This window comes from Odontomachus brunneus, unplaced genomic scaffold (genome assembly GCF_010583005.1).
Source record: "Odontomachus brunneus isolate Ranch 3 - 2012 unplaced genomic scaffold, Obru_v1 Obru_scaffold_003, whole genome shotgun sequence".
Taxonomy (NCBI): Eukaryota; Metazoa; Arthropoda; class Insecta; order Hymenoptera; family Formicidae; genus Odontomachus; species Odontomachus brunneus.
The window spans coordinates 361200-378787 of record NW_022639453.1 but is presented as its reverse complement, the minus strand read 5'-3'; the positions used below and the strand labels follow the sequence as shown (position 1 = coordinate 378787).

The 17588-nt window shown below is 41.2% G+C and overlaps 1 protein-coding gene across 1 annotated transcript in view; it reads right to left on the bottom strand.

Moving 5' to 3' along the window:
* The window catches only part of LOC116844739 (GATA-binding factor A-like), a 73052-nt gene extending 58526 nt beyond the window's left edge, over positions 1-14526 (bottom strand). Inside the window, exon 1 of the mRNA XM_032816713.1 lies at positions 13109-14526. The gene's annotated coding sequence lies outside the window, so the exon portion shown is untranslated. The remainder of the gene's footprint in view (positions 1-13108) is intronic.
* Positions 14527-17588: the final 3062 nt, after the last annotated feature.

The window sequence follows — 17588 nt, the reverse complement described above, 5'->3', positions numbered from 1 at the left end:
TACCATTCAATATTTGCCACCTTACCATATTTTTTATTTCAAATAATTATAATTCTTGGTAAAAATTTTACACGGGTCAGTTATACTATACTTATATTGTAAATATTACAAATATTATGGTAACATTTACTATAAAAATTATATTCCTAACTATAATATTTTTACTATGCCATTATAGTTCCAAATATCATACATTTTTCTCTCAGTGTATCACGGATACGTCGACGTAAGTGCATCGGTACTCGACGATAAAAGTAATAACCGTCTGCGCGCGGCCGTCGATAAGCCACGCCGAATTTCCTTTATCGGCACGACGACTCGGCTAATTTTCTCCGCGAGATCTGTTTCTCCCAACTTGTTCGCCCTGCCGGCGCAAAAATGACCGTCGTGAAATACACACAAACGCGACGCGCGTTATTAAAACATAATAATCCGGTGAAAGGCGAAATCGCGCCGACAAACATGCTGCTGTTCTGCGATACGCGATACAATGTCTTATACGTGGTGAGTTTCGCTATCTGAATATCCTACTGCGGACTTGGTTACTCGAGAAGGTCAATATGACCAGGTCTGAATTCCGAAATGCATGACTTCAGCTTGGCAATAAGCTCGCTTTCGATTTCGCGAAATCTGTGGGTTCTTGCTGCATTATCTTACGCGCGAGACTCGCACACGATCCCCAAAAGAAGAGATGACGTTTTCGAAAGTGGCGGATGTCGCGCACCACCGCGGCCATCTGCTCCCGATAGCTCATGCCGAGAAGCCGGGCACTTTCACCGCGAAATCTTCGAAAAAAATCGCGCTTCGCGCTTATATAACGACATCGAATCGACCTGAAAGACGCCTACCTAAATTCGAGAAAACGAAGAAGGCGACGCGCGCTCGTAACGGTTTCGCATGTATTCCGTTCGCGGTCGGCTCGCGGCGCACGATTGTACGAAGATTAAGGACGTGAGCTATGCCGCTGCGAAATATCTCGCTCTCGATATTTGCGCGAACATCTTCTGGATTTAGATCTTCCCGCGAGCGAAAGAAAAAATCGCGGCAGAAGATGGCTCGAAGCAAATTGCTTAAACGCCACGAAACGCGAGCGGAAAGGATTAAGTACCGATTTTCCCAACTTTTTGGTAAGCTAACTATCAGTTAAATAATACGTCTGTTTTTGTTTTTCCTTTTAATTAAATAAAGCAGACATAATTTAACTGTTAGTTTACCAAGAAGTTCTAAGTTCCGGCCTTTTGCTCTAAAGCCTATAATTTCTGACAAGAAGTGTTTTTCCCGGTGCCTTGACAGCCTAGAATCTAGTCTCAGCTTTTTTAGTTAAAGAATTACTTCCTCTCAGCTAAGTTTACTCTCTTAAAATGAATCAGTAAAAATGTTTATGATTGAATCAGTAAAAACAGTACAGAAAAATGACTAAGATGATACGAGTACGTTGCTCACAATATTTTGGGTTATATGCACCATATTTTTTTCTTTCGTGTGTTGGATTTAAGTCTAAGTTCTGTTCTAACAATGTGTTTGATGCATTTGAACAGAGCTTAAACTTCAATTTAAGGTTTCACCTACCATTAAAAACGCTTGCTACACCTATTGGGGACTGGGGTTTAAGTAGAAGGAAAGGTCGAATTGTCCCGATGATGTCGGATGACGATGTCATCGCCGCGTTCGTCAACGTGGCCGACCTGGGTTTTCGGCTGGGAACGAGACGTGACGCCAAGCGACAACTAATTAGGCCTAAGAGGCCAACGATCGCTTTCACAGTGTGCCGCCTTGGTTGCATCCACCCACACACATGGCCACGCATACGTGCGTTTCCCCGTGTGTGTGTGTGTGTGTGTGTGTGTGTGCGTGTGCACGTACACGTACACGGATAGACGTGGTCGAACGTGGCGTCGTCGAAGACGCGTTAGGGACTCGGTGCCACTTCAGATCGGCGCGAGTGGTCTCCTTCCCCTTGTCGAAAAAACCGGCACTCGTGTTCGCCGAGCGGTTCACATCGGCGCGATTTATGGAAAGCGGGAGATGCTCGGTTACATACCGGCGAGCCTTTCCGTCGTGTTCCGCGCGTAGCGACTGCGACAATTTTTGACAATCGAGCGAGAACGAAATAATCCTACCGCGGATAAGGCATGCAAATCTCATCATTGTCTCTTTTTCGCAATGCCAATTGACTATCTCAATTGGCTGTCCGAATTGTTGCTAGATCTCGATCCGTGTTGTTCCCAGTACTCTCGAATCTTGAGAGCAACTACCACCTTTTACTCAGATCGGTTTCAAAGACAGTTACCCTATCTTGAGTTCAATATATATATATATATATATATATATATATATATATATATATATATAATTGTAACTAACCAGAAAACTTGCTTTTTTGTTTCAGATTTAATGGAGATTATAGCTGTACGATGGATGTAGTTCAGTTTCGGTGAATGCGGATGCTGCACCGGAGGATCCGGTTCGGGCCGAGCAGAGTCGGCTGGAAGGTAGGTTTATTTTAATTTTTTCTATATTCTCGCATCCAATCGTTTCCGATCGACAACTGTGGCACATACTTAAACTGTCGTTCAAGTAAAAATTGTCGAATTGCGATTACAAAGGGTTAACTAGCTCTACCTGCCTATACCTGCTCCTTAATCTGAACTTTCAAATCTAACGAGCGATATATATTTTTGTTACAGATATGAAAGCTGAACGTGGTCGACTCTGACTTCTGCTATTTCGGTGAGTGAGAAAAAATGGGTTTGATAACTGAAAGGTGATGGGATTTAAAGTGGCGGGTATTTATAAGATTCGTTGAAATCGATGCGATTTACTTGTAGATTTTTCCATTTTAATTGTGCTTGTAGATTTTTCACTTATATACTGAAAATAAAAATGATTAATTTTTCTAGAATTATAGTCATTTTTAGTGTCTGCCATGCATTTCCTTGTTCTCATAAAAAGTAACAGTTGCAATATTAGTTTATTATTCTTAACGCTGCAGCAGCATTTACTGTAAAACTTGTTCTCTTGACTATAATTATTTCATTATGCAATTACAACCAAAATATACCGAATTTTTTCTCAGTATATATGTGCCGTTGTATGAAATTTATTTCTCAAAACAATTAGGGAATTGTTTCTTCCATTGCCTATATTACTGCATAGATATTTCGATTATCTAATAACTCTCTTAGCGTATAATCTTGAGTAAATATATTTATATAAGCGTGATAATCTTGACTGCTTGATGCTCTAAACTTAATGCAGTCTCCATAGAATTATTCACTCAGTAATTCCCTAGTTGTTTTGAACCATTATGCACATCAGAATTGCGCCAACAAGTTCGCGAAACGCGCTGTTACTTTGTTCGCGTTAATAGATGCAGTAGTTGTTGCGGACATTAGCTTTTTAGATTCCTACATATCCGCGTTGCTATTACGTTTTGCAAAGAAGGATCTCGTTAAATAAATTTGGTAAAAATTCCGCGAGAGAAAGCTTCAAGATTTCGATAAGAATCAATTTGCGTATTACGAATGTAGTTTAAAATCGGCGAAGTTTATCGCATCATAAATATGCATTTCCGAAGACAGAATTAGTTTTATCGTGATAAATATATATGTGAAAAACACGCAAATTTTGATGTGTCTTTTCGTTGATCCAAGTCGTCGGTTTCGTTCCCAAGTGTATCAAGATTTTTCGATTCTTTGTGCTTACATTTGTGTCGCGATTACTTTTTTCATACTCTACGATTGTTCTTCATACTCTACGATTGTTCATAAAATTAGATTTTATCTCGTTAAAAACTCGAAGAAATATTGCGAACATAAATTTCGCAAAAACATTGTGGAGTAGACTTCGCAAAAAATACTGCGGAGTTGTATCGGGAAGTAATCTTCCCTGAGCTGGGGAGTAATCTTCGGATCCGAGAGAAATAATCTTGAGCTGAGAAATAATCATCTCTAAGTTAGGGAGTAATCTTCCCTAAGCTAGGGAGTAATCTTTCCCGGCTTCTTTGCGATGACTATTGTAAAGTCATCGTGCGTGAGATCTTCACGCCACCTTCGATCATTTCGTGTACGATATCGAGCAATGTTACGGTCGGCGCGATTGATTTTCAGTTCGTGAGTTTTCACGCGATTTGCAGGCATGTTCCCGAAGAATGATGAATTTGATTGTACGGCGTGTGCATCCACGAAGTGACAGAACTGGATGTACCAAGATAAACACTCAGCGAACAAATTCATTAAACGAAGCCGTAAATTCATTAAACTCCGTGTCGACATTAATTCGAGATTAAACCGTTCGTTTTCGTTCGGCTGTCAAAATATTCAAAAAGAAACGTCATTAAAAATACAAGTACCAATCGCGTCGCGAGTGAAATCAAGTGACGGCCAACGTGGGACTGTGTAACAGTGCGTTTCATCGATGAGTACTGAAGGACCTGGCTGGGCATTTGGTGGATTTCAACGCAGAATGGTGAGTGTTGAATTTCAATGTTCAAATTAACGTAGTGCATGCATAATGGTAAATCGCATTGATTTTCAACGAACAAAGTCAAGATGGCAGTTTTATACTGCCACATAATCCGAGTCGAAATTGTAGCTCTACTCTCGACCTGAATTTTCTAACACATATATATATATATTCTAAAGAATCAGTGTATGTTTAATGCGTATCGAAAATGAAGCATATTTAGCACCTTTAAATGTTATATGACGCACAATATGTCACTTGTAGGTTCTAAAGAGAATCTCTCGGCAAAGCTAGTAAATGAAATATAATAAAAAATGGTTAATACAGGTTTCAGAATATCAAGGTATACTGAAAAATACTTAAAAAATACTTAAAAATTCATTTGCAGGATTTAAAGTTCATTCAGAAATAGACTTTATTTCACAGAAAATGATTTTATTTCGCAGAAACGAACTTTGCATCCCACAAATAAATGTTCAAGTATTTTGTCTCAGTGTAAGCGTTAAATGAAACATTGAGATCGAAAGTAAGATTAAAATTTCGACTTGGGAAGACTTTGAGTGGTTAGTATCCCGACAGTTTTGGGGCGTTCTATATATTTTTTATTATGATATTTCAATTATATGTGTATTTCCGATATCTTCATTATTTTAATTATGATATCGCTATATGAAATTAGTACATAAGGAAGAGTTTTATATGCACTTGGCAATCAATGGCGCGCGACAACGCGCACTCTAGCAAAACTATAAAGTTTCGTGTCCACTCTGAGCGAAAAATCGCGCATAAAACGGTGAAGACCTCGAGCTCACTTTACTCTCGTAGCGAACCCATTAGTTAATATCGAACTAATTCCTCCAAAATAAACGAAGCACTTGAATTCCCGAGCGCGAGAATTTAATCGTGGGACAAGTTCGTTCGTGAATACATAATATCTCGCGCGAGCACTTCAAGTCACCTGTAAAAAAGAGTGAAACGCAGCCGGAAGGTGGCCGACCTCGTCGCTAGAAAGACCCTGATTAGGGATGACTGTTTCAAAGCGGATGTGAAGTAATCACCGAAGAGCACCCGGTAGTGCGATAACCTATCGCGCAGCGGCCGATAGGAGTATGTTCTGGCCTACCATTGCGGGCTCGACCACGAGTAATTTTCAAGTGATGCCGTTTACAGACTAAATTACGACGCGCGATTCTCACCGGCCGACGTGTTACTCGGTATCAGTGCCTAATTTACACTCGGTGAATCATTTGCGTTCAAATTCAAAAGACATGCGTAAATTCCTCTCAGTTTAAACTTCATAAGCTTGTAACGTGGAAGCTTCTTTTCTGTTCTCAACTCGAGATAATTACAAGACATATTTTCGTTCGCTCGATCGTAGTAATATTTAGATCGTTGACGACCGCGTTGACATGTGCGCCTATTTATGAACGTCCGATTCGTGCGCGACGGGAGAAGGAGGGGAAAGAAAAGTAAAGAACAGAGATCCACCCGCATGTCGCGACACTTGTCGCGGCGGGAACAACGACGAGCGATGGTGAGACGACGACGACGACAACGACGACAACGACGACGACGACAACGACGACTACGACGACGTAGGAGCGTAGCATCGCGTCGCGATAAAAGGCGAGTCCGATACCAAAAGCGAGTACGTACGACGGTATCGCGATACAGCGGACAGGCATTGTTCCATGGCGAGAGAGAGGCCTACGCGGGGTCGTGCTTTATGAGCGGCCGATAGTCGTATGTATGTCCACGTGGGCAACCCCCTTATACAGGGTGCCTCGGCCACGATCTATCGGACCTATGCGTGCGCGTAATTTTGCGTGGCGTATTTCGGCCGCCTCTGCGCGGTACACTGTTAAATCCGTAGTATCAAATTATACTCAATTTGAGTTATTTTGAACCATTCCTATAAGTCGCCACTGCTCCTACTAAATATGTCGTTAATTTAACCAATGTAATGGAGTTAAATAATTTAACTTAAGAAATGTATTAAATTTGACTAAAATTTAGTTTATTTTTTATTATGTGCACGTTAATGTAACCTTTGTTTTAGTAAAAAATGACTTAATATTTTAGTATGTTTTAAATGGGTTGATTAGATGTGGTTGTTTTCTTAAACACATGTTTTGTGTTAAAATAGTAAATTTTGACACACATGATAGTTAAAAATAACTAAATATTATTTAACTCAAGAAATTGGTTTAAATTTGACCCTCCAATATTTAACAGTGTAAGGAGACATATTGCTTCAAGTAAATAAACTCTTCTCGATTAAAAATTTAGGATAATATCTAATAGATTTTGTATTAATTAAGTGTCCACTTCATTTAGAGGAGGGATACTCTGTCGATGAAAGTTCTCGCTTAGAATATGAAATTACATATGAAAAAAAGGTTTGGTTGAATTAACAAAATATCTGGTCGAATATGAACAATCCAAAAATTCTGATTAAAGTAACCCGAATTCTGTTTAACCCTTTCGTCTCTGGGTTATATATGTCCCACTTACAAAAATCATTATAATTTTTGAACAAATAGTCCTATCGACTTCTACCTTAACTTGTTTTAAAGATGAAGGTTCAAGCTACATGTACAAACCATCGCACACTTTGAAATATTATGTTTTCAATAAAATATAGTTATTTAAACTTTACTAAAAATCTAACTTTTAGGTAGTGAAGAATAACTTTTTATTATGTCGAAAATTTATTGAATTAATGCTAATTATATACTTAAAATCTGACAGCAGTACATGATAGCTTTATCAATTAGAAAGATCTTGTGTTTTCACCCGTGCTATTGTATACTATGGCGGTCGTTTTTTTGCAACTCTACTCACTTTTTGCGGACATATTTGCATACTGGCAATAATGTACTCAGAAGTTCCTTGTAATAGTTATCCGAAATATATTATTTTGACTTGAAATTTTTACATTCGAATTATAATTAATATTGAAATTTTTACATTCGAATTATAATTAATATTCAGAAAAAAAACAATTCAAACTTTTATTTTGAATATATCGATATTTTAGCATTTCATAACCATCAGCTTGAATCCGCCATTTTGAATTTCAATTTTGATAGTTGATTTTAAATCAGCGCTTCCAAAAACTTATAGAACTGTCTTCACATAAAACGCATCTTTTTTGGGAAAGCCGGAGGCACGAAAGGGTTAAGTAAACAAGATTTTTGGTTGACTAACCAAACAAGTCTGGTTATTTATCAGACATGTTTAGTTAGTCAACCAAAGATCTTGTTAACTTAAACAGAATTCGGGTTACTTCAATCGGAATTTCTGGATCGTTCATATTCGACCAGATATTTGGTTAATTCAACCAAATTTTTTTTCCGTGCAGGAATTAGCAGGAATTAGCATTTGGACAAATCTCAGGTTCTTTTTTGGATATTAGAATATTTTTCGTTTAGCCTTAGAAGAATCTTCTTACACAAGAAGATCTTCTTACACAGAGGGCATACACAAAAAAATTCCATCAAAGATGAAATTATATTTTTTTGGGCGTTCACACACGCAGCGATACATTTTGTTTTGAGAAACGTTCGCTCCAACATTCCCAGCGCGAACGCTTTCTAAAATTAACGCTAAACACCGTTAAAGCTGAGGAAATTCTGGCGCAAAGGGTCGTTCGGGGAGATCGGGCGGGATGTGACCGATGAATTTCGCAAGTTTTTATGACAAATGTATTGTTCTTATCGTTGCTTTGAGCGCGGGAGATAACGCGCCGTACAAACAGGACGATGTTGAAGGAGTCAACGATAACTTCATGAATACGTATCGCGATACATCGAAATATGCCGGCACCGCCATTCTTTCTCCACGAGTTTTATCTAAACAGCTATTTCCCGCACTGCGATAGAGCCTGCGTGTGTGTGCGCGTGTGTGCGCGCGCCTGGTGTATATACATGTGTGTGTGTGTGTGTGTATGTTAACTGGCAACAATAGCTTCGCTAATTATCTATCTCGGGAACGCTCGTCAGCACGTAATTTTTATGGAGCTCGTACCGACGCTCGTCGACCGTGTGCGGAATCGATTTTACGCCCACTCGTTTGACGGAGTCACTCGCCGTGTTAACATTTCACCTCGTTGCCGAACACGTGCACGCTCAGATTGTACACGCGATTAAATAATTGCGTAATCGCGATCCCCCTCGCGAAGAATAATCAGCCGTTCCCGCCGCCAATCGCTCTCGATGCGATGCGAGCGCACGATTGATTTCGCGTCGACATTGGGTTTTTAAGGAGACCATTCGCCAGGTAAGCGCCCCTGCAGGGCGCGCAAGGAGCGTATTTTCAGTAGCGCATCAAAGAAGCTGCTCATAAATTCATTATTTACCGAACAAAGTTACGTTTTCATTCATTTATTTCGCTAACCGCGTTTTTTGATACGCGACAATTGTAACGATCAGTTTTTCTACTCGGATGGCTGCTATCACTCTCTATACTAGAATAATAGTCATCTGTATTGCTTCTATTGCATAAAATTGCGTAAAATTACGATATTCAGTATTAAATATCTCATTAACGGCGCAAACGAGTCACATGGAACTTCAAGTGGAAATATGTTCTACTGCGACAAATATACCGTCAAATCCTCGTAAAATTTTAAGCATCTTAGCTCGAGCGAATAAACTTAAGGTTCATCTGCAATGGGATTGGCAGTAGACAGTAAGATGTAAGCAGTAAGCAAAGTGATCAACCACAGTCGATTATTCTTGTAATATTCTCAATCCCATTGTAGATGACTCTTTAGAGAAACACCGGCTCTTTCGTACTTTCCGTGCCGAGTCTCCTACGCTACGCGCATTCCCCTGATGTTTTTTTTACGCGATGATAAGGGCGAGTAACCTTCTTCTAAGCACAAGACAAGAGCTCGCGGATAATCTTTATGGCGACGCGTGGAATTCTCTTCTTGGCGGGCATCCGGCGACCGGCATCAAAGGACGATTTTAATTGCCGCGCGGAATAAAGGCGCTCTCAGGTCGCGACCGGGTGAGGAGAAGGAGGGAAATGGAGGGGGAAGAGTTGGTGGATGAGAAAAAGAAGTGAGAAGTGTTCAGGTAACGGTACGACCAGACCATGGTGATGGCGGCTCTGGAAAATATCTCGAGGAACAGATGCTGCACCGCCGACGACGTGTCTGGCACTCTGAATCTCGATAAATCGATATCTACGGGCCCTTTGAACTCAAAAAACGCTAACTTCTTCTTCAATTATTTTGAGCACAGCTCCGGCCGTAGTCTCGTGCTTCGTCTCGGCCGTATTTCGACTCATTCCCCGCAAATTTCTACCGTTCTCGTGCAGTCGGAAAATCCGTGCTCGGAGGGACACTTCGTTTTCAATTTCGTGTCTCAGATAAAAGCCGACTCGATAACGAAAGTATGACGGCCGTTGTTTACGTCTATCGTGTGCACTAGATGTGACGGTTTACGTCGCATGCCATGCAGTAAAATGTTTCGTATTTTCGATTGTGATAACCGCCGGCCGATAACACGGCCGGCGCGCGGAACAATTCGCGATTTATCGGTAGCACGTTGCTCATGCTACCATCAAAAAATATATCGAATCGCCACTCCGTCTAAAATAACGCGAACTAAAATAGCTTTAAAGTAACTGTATGAAAAGCATTGAATTATTTTGTGTGTTGTTTTTCACTGCAGCCCGTCATGACGAATCGTACGTCGATGTTTTTGAAAGGATTTCTATAACATGTTTTTACAATGATTTTTACAGCGTTTTCTGAAAAATGCATCTTTAGCATTTCTTTTTGTTACTCTCTTCAGCGTTCCCTAAAGAATTATTATTATCATAAAATTATTCTTAATTATTATTAATTTTTCTCTTTCTACACGAAAAGAATTTTATAGTACAGAATCGCTGCAGAATTTTATATTTTTTTTTGTATTTTATAAGGAATAGATCGATATTCTGTGATAAATGACTATTATTTCTTTCTTAAAATGAATCAGTCAAATATCACTGAAAACTGTGAATTTACACTGATTGCAGTCATAAGTATAGCACTGAAAGTGCTATAATCATAACTGATATCAGTGACTATTCACTAATTCACTTTAAGAAAGTTTGTTTTATATGTTCTACTTATATTCTGGGAGCTGAAATATGTTATTAAAATATTAGCTGTTTCCAGCAAAATTTGCAAGATATATCTTACTGACCATCTGCTACCTTCTACCTCATTAGAAACATAGTAAAATCGAGAAGAATTTATATGAAAGAAAAGCTATAATATATTCTCTCCGCGCAGAAATTAAGTGAAGCAAACTTAATGTAGAAAGAAAGCCCGCGGTATCCCACGTGAGAATCGCGAGAATTCCCTGCAGCCGTGCATTGCGCTAAACGGCGAGCCAACAAAACCAATCAGCCTCAACTCCGGTCTCCGGCTCGGCATCTACATATCCAGCCGAAAGGATTGGAACACTACCGCGTCTCTCTCTCTCTCTCTCTCTCTCTCTCTCTCCCCCCGCGGCGTTCCCTCCCCGCAATAATTAACGGTAATGAGCGAAACTAATTGATACCGGTCGGCAACTAACATCGAATCGCTCTTACAATTACAAGGGCTGTTCTCGATATTGTCGATAGGCCGTTAATCACCGCCGCTCGTCTTAAATCACCAAAGTTCCGTCACGCGAGGCCGCGTCGCGCCGCTCGTCACACGGTACGGATCTCCCGCAATACCGCGAGACTCGCGGGACACCGGGTATATGTTGCCGGGGCAGCTGTTGCCCTTTCCGCTGCAGCGGCGGTTTCGCGGGTGGTGAACCGACCACATCGATAATTATCGGCGGTGGGTTCGCCCTGCAACGCGCACCGCGCGTCCCCGTCAACCTCGTGAAAATTATCAGCGCTTTTTGCGGTAATCATGATCGAATCTGGACAGATAAAGTAAACATACCGAATTACGTCACTCTAAACAAGAACTAATTTTTAAGAGATTATTAAAAAAAAACAAAGCGGTACTAGGTAAGTCTATAAATTTTATCTAATGTTAATATTGTAAATTAGTAAAACGTATAAAAATTGAACATAAACAAAATTATTTATGTATACAAAAATTAAGTGTGAACTGCAAATGTACCGAATTACGCCCACTGAAATTGTTGGAATGTCTCGATTTACGTTACTATGTCCCAAATGACGTCACCTTATCTAATCTGTTTCTAATATAGTTAATTATAGTAAAGGAAATGAAATTTTTATATCTGTTATATATTCAAATATATATTTATTAATTCAAAATAATAAGCATCTTAACTCCTACTAATTTGTTTTAAAATGTTATTGCATATCTATGACGGTTTTGTGTACATAATGTTTTTATGTGCACATAAATCCGCCACCTCTATTATATTATACAAAAACCATATAATTGTATAATATTTTATTATTTTATTATTTTTAATTCAGCAGGAATTTTTAATTCAGTTTAATTCATATTAATCATACAAAACTAAAACATTTTGTATTACAACCCAAAAATATCTCATTTTATCATTCTACAGGTTATTTTATCATAGTAGATACTTAAAAAGAAGCTCATATCGTAGATAATCAAAAGTGACGGATTCTCGATATGAGCTTTTGAAACTGCCCTTCACGGAAAATAACGTTATATTTTCACATACTTGCTTTGAGCCATTTGATATACTTTCACGATTGCTTTCTCGGAATTCTTTGACTCTTTTAATCAGATATATTTTATTAGGTGTACAAAACAAGTTAAAGTGGCGCTATTTGAGTGAGTAGCGTTATTCGGTACTTTTACCTTACCAGCGCACAAATTAGCTGCCGATCGTCGCGCAGGATTTTCATTTGCGTCCGATCGGTATCTCTTGCGAACTCAGTTACTTTCAACCTTTTTCCAACCCATCCTCACCCCCTGCTTCCCCTCAGCCGCACGTTCGTCAGGCCGCGTGTCGCGCGTCTTTCATGGAAATTTACGAGCAGCGCGCGAGCAACGGTTGCCGCAGTTTCCGCGCGAGCTACCGCCGCAATTGTTATCACTAATTAATGTCAATACACGGAAACGCGCGTGATAACGAGCTTCGTCAGTGTGCCAGTAATAAATACACTATGATCGTGATATAAGCGCGCATCCTGATAAGCGGCCATTGCGCGCCCAACGGTACGAGTTGCGTACATGTATCGGAGTCGTTAACTCCCGATCGCGGTGATTACACACATCGCGACTGCGATTCACGAAAACCCGGAAATTAGTATTACCTCGGCGATTAATGTCGAATTTACGATCAGCGATGTATTCCAGGGGTATTTAACCCTGAGTCAACAAGACATATGGCTGAAACAATAACAAGGTTGGATCGAGTTCGATCCAGTTTCTAAATACACTATGCTAGCGACATTGTCGTTATAAAGTCGTTATAAAGTCCTTAAAAGGCTGATTACGTTACATTTTTGGTCACTGACTGGGAACAACTTGTACATATGAAGGCAAACAACAATAGCGCTTTGAATGAGATCCGACCCTTGTTGACTAATGGTTAAAGATTGTTGGTTTCATATGCGTATGAGTCATTTTTGGTATGCGTCGCTTAACAACGCGTAGATTATTATTTAGGCTGAAATATCTCGTACTTACGTGTTATCAGTCAGCGCTTGACATTCTCGTCCTGTGGAAGTATATTCGACCGAGGAAGGTCTTGTAATTTAGCAGACGCACAATCGTGTGTTCTTTCAGTCTATCTGAGCGATCGAGTATTTTCTCGCGTGTCACTTTTCACTTTTTCCTCCTCTTCCTGACTCGTGTACCTTGACGATCAAATAATTGACGCTGCCCTTTATCTGGCAAACGGCTGATGACTCTAGTAATGCAAATTGTTGAACTGAAAAGTGTCCGTGCATTCGCGACCGATTTGTCCCATACTGCTTCGACGCTGTTAAGGTCTCCGACGGGACGAACACTTGCTCAACGTTGCACTAGATCGAGCACTCTCGTTCAGCTGTAACTTCCTCTCATTCGCTTCACATTAATTATCTATAGTCCATTCCCGAGTCATTAAAGAAATCACAAACTTTAGCTCGAGAATTCGTTCAGTCACCTGAACAATGAGAAGTCCTCTAAGTTTTACCTGCCGAACGGAGATCACAATCAGGCCATTTCCTTTCTTCGAAGGGATATCCGTTCTGACATGTTACATCTCTCCTTTATATTTCATAAACATCATTCTTAGTGATGCTAGTCTCCTTTCTGTCTAGACTTTTTTGTTTCTCAAGATCTCCTTAAGCGACAGTCTCTTTTCTGTCTAGACTTCTCGTTTCTCGAGAAGCTTCGAGAAGCCAAGAGCTTCTGATCTAGCAGAACCAGAATAGTTAGTCGAGCCGAGAATCCTATGCAACTAGTGCAACCGTCTCACTTGTGCCCTCGAGGCGGGAATTTAATTCAATCGGCAGGTCGTCAGCCGCGCGAAAACCCCTGATAACGTAACCTATGATTACCCACCAATAACCAGTGTTCTCCACTTGATCTTGATTGGTATCCAATTGATCCTCGCCGCAACGTCCTGCTCGAGTCACCGTCGAGTTTCAGAGTGTATCCTTCACCACTGTCCACCAACACGCTCGTCACAGAACTAGCTGCGAGGCAGCACTTCCTCCACTATCTCAAAACATATCAGTCACTTCCGTCCGCCGCCAGCTGGACGGCAACAGCCCAACAATTTCCAAGATCACCGTGAAGTCATAAGCGAGTCCTTGAGTCATCAGAAGATACCTCAGGCGAAGCGGAAATCGGATCACTCTGGTATCTTCGATATTGATCTGTCCAGATATCCGTTCAGTCTGTCAGCCACATGCCTCTTCCGATCCTCGGAAAGCGCGCACTTATCTCGAATTCACACCGGTGTTTGTGTGCGCGGGCGTGTGTCTGTGAGGTAACACGGGACTGCCTCCAGGACGTGGTGCAGCCGGTGACTGCGTCTTTGAAACTGTCCTGGACAGTCACCTCTCCAGCTGGAGTAGCGGGACGAGGAGAAGCCGCGGTGCGGGAGGCGACGGCGATGCCGGTCGAGTAGGGTCAGACTTCTCGGAGCAGGGATGGGTCCGACATGAAGAGGCGAGGGACCGAGGGAGAGAAACAGACGAGGACAGGCACGACCGGGGAGGGACCGATGGGTCGTTCCATGCTTCTGGTTCCGACCAAGGTGACCGGACTAGGCGGTTCTCCGGACCCGACCGCGGTTACTTTCAGGGGCGGAGCAAAACCACGTTCACGTGTGGAAACCTGGGGCCCGCGATCGAGAGGCGGCGACCACTTCCACACCCGGGATCGATTTTCATAAAATCTTTTTTCACCCGCCCTTTCTCTCTTCTTCTCTTTTCCTCCCTGTCTGGCGTTTCGCTCTTTCTGCGTCTCCTTCGCCGCCACCACCGCCGCCGCCGCCGCCGCCGCCACCGCCGTCGCGAGCGAGCGCTCGATCTCCGTCTTTCCTCCTCGAGCTGGCCGACGCTCGGCGTTGGCGTCTCCTTTCCACCTTGTCGAGCACCTATAATGTCCGACCAGATCGGACGTGGATAAGAAGGCGCGCCGGGTCGTTCCTCATGGATATCTTCGGGTATCCGCACCGCCTTGAGTCTGACTTATGGACTACCTCGGTACACCGTTCGAGGCTTTTTGGCTCGCTCGCGCGCAAGCTTTTTTCCACACGGTTTGTTCCGTGCGTGTCTCGATGTCCAGAGTCCTGCTTTCGATATAATTCTTGTTGTTATGGAATTAGCGGTATAACCCTTGCGTGTACAGCTCCCCAACTCTCTCGTGTCGGAGCCGGCAACGGAACGTGAAACACCGCAATGTAAGCAAAATGAGGTGGGATACAGTTGAATTTTATACGGCTAATATTTGCAAATATGTCTCACCGTCGGCGCCGCATCGAGACACTACGAAAGCGTTCGATGATAGGGTGAAAGCATCCGATTATTGACATCTGCTTTGACGCATATCCATGTATCTTCATACGGAGAGAATTTTATAGTAAAAATTGCTATAAGATTTTGTAAAGGAGATATAGTATTCTGTTCTGTTGTAATTGATCATTCTTTTATTTCATATATACCAATCAATAATTCTGATTACCAATTTACCGGTTACTTTAGTCAAAGAAAGTTTTGACCAATTAATGGCCAATATTGGCTCTTACAAGGGAATACTGCGAAACCAAACTCTTTGATTTTGATACACTTTGGTGAGTATGTAGAGTAAATCTATACATGAATAACGGTATATTTCATTTGTGTCCTATTTTATATTGCTATTTAAAAGTATGATTTATATTCTCAAAGTGAAAAGGACAATTCCACTCTTTCGTGTATTACTTTTAAGTAAAACGAAATAGAAAAAAATTTTTCGAATAAAAGTTTAATGATAAGTTAAGTACTGTAATTGATATAAAAAATTTTTCGAATAAAAGTTTAATGATAAGTTAAGTACTGTAAATTGAAGCATAAATAAAAAAATATCTTTTTTATTGTAAAAAAATTGTTATAGATATTTTTTTATTTATGCTTATGTTAATTTACAGCATTTAACTTATTATTAAATTTTTATTCGAAAAATTTTTTCTATCTCCTTTAATTTAAGAGTAATACACGAAAAAGTGGAATCATCCTTTTTACTTTGAAAGTGTAAATCATAGCTTTAAATAGCGATAGGACATAAATGGAATATACCGTTTTTCATGTATTGATGACTCTACATATTCACAAAAGTATATCCAAATCAAAGAGTTCGGGTTCGCGGTGTTCCTTTGTTAGTCCACTTTTAACATTCTAGGAAAACTTGGTTTTACTTGCGGCCAGCATTGCAGTTGAATTTGTCTATGATTTTAAAAAGATCTTTACAGCTAAAACTGTGAACAGACTCTCGCTAGTCGCCAGAAAAATCAAGTTTTCCTAAAATGTCAATTACTATAAAGGATACGTCAATAATTGAGTGTTTTACCCTGCTTTGCTGAGGGAGGAGTATGCAAAGGGGTAGAATAGTGACCAATCAGGCTGGTCGTTGCTCAGAGGTCTTGCGAAAAATACGATCGCCGCTTACTTCGTTAATTGGAAACTCGAGGTTAATTGCCGGCCGATTAGGCCGCGATTACTCGCCGTTTATCGTCGTTACTTATAATAAATCAGTCGCCCGCGCGCAGATAAACGTTCACGGAACGCGGCCTCTTGGTAGCACGATCGTTGCTCAACGCGTGCGACTAGCCGCGCTTTTCGTTTCGTATCTCTCGTCTGGGCCGTGCTCGCGATTAACGCGATATTTCGCAAATTAACGCGCGGCAGAAGCGGCGCGTATCCGTGACGGAGTATCGTGCGCGCCGAGCATTTTGTTGTTACTAAGTTGCTATATATTATATTACTAGGAACTATGATTATTATATACTTATTAGCAAGAAGAGGCGCTTCAATGCGACAAGGTGTAAGCGTAATTGCAGTAGAGGGAAAGAAAGATAACGCGATGGACTCGCGTGTAACGTCGCGAACGCGCGTTCGGTTTCCTTCGCGCTTAAACGTACAAGCGGGGCAAACAAAAGTGGGAAAACAAATTAATCTGCTTAGAGATATCTTGTCGCGCATTAACCGTGCGATTGGAAAGCCAAGAAGCGCAATCGTGCCGTCATTATCATAGAAAAGGAGAAAGAGAGAGAAAGAGTCCCATCGGAATATACACGCGATGAACAAAACGAGAACTCGCTCGAGACGTGTCCCGACGAAAGGCTGTGTTTCCACCTCGCTCGCACTGCCGCTCGCACTATCGCCGATCGCATTAATCAACCACGGTGGCGGTAGGCTCTTTATGCAATTATGGTAACCACCGCGGCGCGCATAATAGCCCGCAAGTCCCGCAGCAGATTTCAATAATTATTAATCGCGGCCAATTAAGAGCGCCCTTCGCCCTTCTACCGCCCTTCTACCGGCGAATTCTTCCAGCGAGTCTCCTTCCTCTTTCTCTATCGATGGACGTATGCTTTACAGGAATTTTAAATATGCAGATTGATCAGATTGCATTTATACTTATCACGTAGAATGAAATAGAAGAACGAAAGAAATAGGGAAATGATGGTCAAGAC